This window comes from Mustela nivalis (genome assembly GCF_964662115.1).
Source record: "Mustela nivalis genome assembly, chromosome: 4".
Taxonomy (NCBI): domain Eukaryota; kingdom Metazoa; phylum Chordata; class Mammalia; order Carnivora; family Mustelidae; genus Mustela; species Mustela nivalis.
This window is the reverse complement of record NC_139023.1, coordinates 106,889,482-106,894,399: the sequence shown is the minus strand read 5'-3', so window position 1 is coordinate 106,894,399 and position 4,918 is coordinate 106,889,482. Positions and strand designations below refer to the sequence as shown.

The following is a 4,918-nucleotide window of genomic DNA, read 5'->3' as shown; positions in this document are numbered from 1 at the left end:
CTCAAGGATTTTGATGGAATCCTGTCTTACATTGAAGTTTTTCATCCATTTTGAGTCTATTTCTGTGTGTGGTATGAGAAAGTGGTTCAGTTTCATTCTTCTGCATGTGGCTGTCCAATTTTCCCAACACCTTTGTTAAAGAGACTGTCTTTTTCTCATCGGACATTCTTTCCTGTTTTGTCAAAGATTAGCTGGCCATAGAGTTGAGGGTCTCTTGCTGGGCTCTCTATTTTGTTCCATTGATCTATGTATCTGTTTTTTTGCCAGTACCATACTGTCTTGATGATTATAGCTTTGTATTAGAACTGAACTCCAGAATTGTGATGCCACCAGCTTTGGTCTTCTTTTCCAATATTCTTCTGGCTATTTGGGGTCTTTTCTAGCTCCATACAAATTTTAGGATTATTTGTTCCATTTCTTTTTTTTTTTTTTTCTCAGTTCAAGTTTAATAGAAACAACAGAAGATCAGAAGTGTTGCCCTCCTACTGTACATCACAGTTGGCCTGCCCTGTAACATAGTTCAGGCCATTCTCTCCAGAGAAGGCAGGCTGGACTCCCCAACCCCTGCAGGAAAGGCCTGTCCCACATCTGCACAAAGTCTAAAGTCTTGTGTTTTAAGCGTAACAATAGTACAAAAGAGATTTTGTTTTCATGGCCACCCACTACAGCCCAGCCCTAAAATGGCCCGGCGCTCACTTCTGCTTAGAGAAATACTCTTTGCTCTTCTGGACATCAGGCTTGATGGTATCACTGCCAGGCTTCCAGCCAGCTGGGCACACTTCCCCATGCTTGTCGGTAAACTGGAAGGCCTGAACCAGTCGCAGAGTCTCATCCACAGAGTGGCCAACAGGGAGGCCATCATTTACAGTGATCTGCCTAAGGATGCCTTTATGATCAATGATAAAGAGGCCCCTGAACGAGATGCCTTCATCAGCCTTTAAGACTCCATAGTCCTGAGCAATGGTATGCTTGGGGTCTGATACTAAGGGAATGTTCATGGGTCCCAGTCCTCCTTGTTTCTTGGGTGTGTTGATCCATGCCAGGTGACAGAAATGAGAATCCACAGAAGCACCAATCACTTGACAGTTGAGTTTCTTAAATTCTTCTGCCCTGTCACTGAAAGCAATGATCTCCGTGGGACACACAAAGGTGAAGTCAAGAGGGTAAAAGAAGAACACAACATATTTTCCTTTGTAGTCAGATAGGCTGAGGTCTTTGAACTGGCCATCTGGCATAACAGCCGTGGCTTTGAAGTTGGGGGCAGGATTCCCAATTTTGGCATTTCCTGAAGACATCTTGCTATTGGCTGCTCTACGAACAAAAGCTCGGAAGACAAGGCAGGAAGAAGACGCCTATTTGTTCCATTTCTATGAAAAAAGTTTATGGTATTTTGATAGGGATTACATTAAATATAAAGATTACTCTAGGTAGCATAAACATTTAAGCAATATTCATTCTTCCAATCCATGAGCATGGGACATTTTTCCATTTTTTGTGTGTTTTTCTTAATTTCTAAAATGTAGTGATCCGAAGAGGCACATGAACCTCAATGTTTATAGAAGCAATGTCACAATAGCCAAACTATGGAAAGAACCTAGATGTCCATTGACAAATAAAAGGACAAAGAAGATGCTGTATATCTATACAATGGACTATTATTCAGCCATCCAAAAAATGAAATCTTGCCATTTGCAACGACATGGATGGAACTGGAGGGTATTATGCTAAGCAAAATAAGTCAATCGAGAAAGATATGATCTTCATTGTCTATCATATGATCTCGCTGACATGTGGAATTTGAGAAACAGGCAGAGGATTATGGGGTAAGAGAGGAAAAAATGGAACAGGATGAAACCAGAGAGGGAGACAAACCATAAGGGACTCTTAATCTCAGAAAACAAACTGAGGCTTGCTGGAGCAGAGGGTGGTGGCTGGACAATGGACATTAGGGAGGGTATATGCTATGGTGAGTGCTGTGAATTGTGTGAGACTGATGAATCACAGATCTGTACTCCTAAAACAAATAATACATTCTATATTTAAAAAGCAAAAATAGGGCACCTGGGTGGCTCAGTGGGTTAAGCCGCTGCCTTCGGCTCAGGTCATGATCTCAGGGTCCTGGGATCGAGTCCCGCATCGGGCTCTCTGCTCAGCAGGGAGCCTGCTTCCTCCTCTCTCTCTCTGCCTGCCTCTCTGCCTACTTGTGATCTCTCTCTGTCAAATAAATAAATAAGATCTTTAAAAAAAATTTAAAAATAAAATAAAATAAAATAAAAAGCAAAAATAGGGGTGCCTGGGTGGTTCAGTGGCTTAAAGCCTCTGCCTTTGGCTCAGGTCATGATCCCAGGGTCCTGGGATCAAGCCCCACATCGAGCTTTCTGCTCAGTGGGGAGCCTGCTTCCTCCTCTCTCTCTATCTGCCTCTCTGCCTACCTGTGATCTCTGTCTGTCAAATAAATAACTAAAATCTTAAAAAAAAAATAAAAAGCAAAAATAAGAAGGAAACACAGAATCTAAAAAATGCAAAGTGTCTGATTGGCTATAGGCTTATCATGAGCAGCAGAGGCTGGAAGATATAGTGAGTCAATCCAGAATTCTGTAATAAACTAAAGCTTTTATTTAAAAAAAAAAAAAAAAGATTAAACGTTTATGTCAACTGGTTGGCAAGTTGCATTTCCCGTTAGAAAAACCATCTGAAAGCATGGTCAATGATTCGTTGGGTATATAGAGCCCAAATTTAAGAGAATGGATGGCTTGTAAGGGATATTCTGTGAGCATAAGACAAAAATCTAGTGACTTTGCTTCTAGAACTCATCTTTCTAGTAATCTGGATGAATCAAAATGCTGCAAACCAGCAGTTCTTACCTCCATAGACAATGAAGATCAGATCCTAAAATGGCTGCTTTCATGCCTAATGACTTTCTCTTTGAGCCTCTGACCTTTTGATATTGAAATTATGTCTCTCTGAGCATTAATCTATTGACATATCTACAGAAATTGGGGATTTAGACGTAACAATTCTGCTTTGGATATCAGACTATCCATATGAGGTAGATAATCCTGCCATGCCTGAAAGGTAGAAGGTCCTCAGGAAATATGAAAAATTGAATGATAAATAAATTTACTAATGATTCAAAATTAACTAAAAACCTTTGAAGAACTTTATGAAAAATGGACTAAAAGTGGCTATTCTTTGTTTCTAATTCTTTTGAGGAGAAAGTAGTTTTATAGAACTAGTAATGAATAACAGTTTATAAATCATTTATTGAAATGCTTCACCTGCAAGGGAACCACTTATTAAGGTGGGGGAATATCACACTGTTCACTTAGAATCTAATTTGCACGACTTTCTGTCCAGTAGTAACATGGCAGGAATAAAAAATCTGTCAAGTCAAATTGAGCACTTAACTCAAAGCTTCTCTTTCTCCAGTTATAAAGGGAAAAGAAGCTCTTGGAAAGAAGAAAAATAAAAATTATGTAGGATGCTTTGCTGTATGTGCCTCACATGTTCAAATATAAGTCTATCTTTTCAGTAAGGACCAAATGTCATTTTTAGACATGACTCTTGGCCAATTTTGTTAATGTACACTCTAGTTCTAGTGAAGCCATTATGGCTTCTAGTGAAGCCATACTCACAGACCATTTTTAAATAAAATATGTTTTATTCATAAGTTATCATGCTTTCTACCACATGATGGTGTTACTATGAGCGAAGCTTTCCTTTGACCCAAAGGCAGTCACTTATAGTCTGGTCAGCAGTTTGTGAATTGGCTAGAGCCATAACCATCCAAGATAAGGGTGTTCCCTGAGCAACCCCATGTGTACTGCCATCGGATGCCCTCTCTCAGGGGGTTTAACTCAAAGATAGATGCAGCTAATGGAAAAGAAGAGGATCTGAAGGTGCAGCTATAAGGCAGTAAACAGAAGCCTGAGACCACAGGGGGTACAGAGGCAGTTATCAATGGTAGCAGCGTGTGGGAGCAGTAGAGGCAAAGTGCTGAGTCACCAAAACGGTAGAACACTAGAGTAGAGGGCCAATAGTGTGTCTTGTTGATGGAATGTAAAAATAAAGGTGAATCAAATGACAGTAAAGCAAAGGCTATTTATTTATGTGTGCTATAGCAAGGGAGTCCGCCATTGTCACTTGCATTTTGACAGAGGACTCAAAGGCAGACAGAGGAGTAGGAGACTTTATAGTAGCAGAAAGAGAAGTTTTCTGGTATACGCTAATTGAGACCATTGGGGAGGGGAAGCTACTGGTGGGCTAACAGAAAGTGGACCATCCCCCCATGGGAAGTGGGGTGACTATTTGGCTTTCTCTGATTGGCCCTAAGTTGCAAACTGGATAAAAATTGGGCAGCTATAAGTCATTAATCAAGCCCTGTTCATTTTGGGCTGACTGTTGTAGAAGTTATTGTTTAGCTTCCTGGGTTGCCCCCAGAAAGAGCAATCTGATTTCTTGAAAGTGAGACACAGGAGGTTGTTCATTACAGGCAAGGGGTTGTCTGCCTGGGCTGGTCGCTGCAGGTTGGGGGTCAAAGGTCTATTTTTATACATGGTCTAGCCCTTGTCCATTTGTATGTTCAGTCTCTAAGGATTCTAGCTGTGGTGTCTGAGCTGGTAGTCCAGTGCTCCACAGGGTATCTGCAGTTGATGAAATCGCTCCGTATATTTTCTACTTTAAAACTGTTTCTGGGTGCATGTCAGTGGCTCAGTTGGTTAAGCACCCCACTCCTGATTTTGGCTTGGGTCGTGATCTCAGGGTGGTGAGATCGAGCCCCCACTTGGGCTCTGCTTGAGACGCTTTCCCCCCTTCTCTCCCTCTGCTCCTCCCTGCTACTGGAGCACTCTCTCTCTCTCTCTCTCAAATAAATAAATACAATATTAAAAACAAACAAACAAACAAATAGCCTGAAAGT

General features: G+C 41.2%; 1 pseudogene across 1 annotated transcript; it reads right to left on the bottom strand.

Moving 5' to 3' along the window:
- Positions 1-414: 414 nt before the first annotated feature.
- LOC309863842 (peroxiredoxin-1 pseudogene) lies at positions 415-1,310 on the bottom strand (annotated as a pseudogene). The gene has a single exon. The product of its transcript is annotated as a peroxiredoxin-1 pseudogene (transcript).
- Between the last annotated feature and the right edge of the window lie 3,608 nt (positions 1,311-4,918).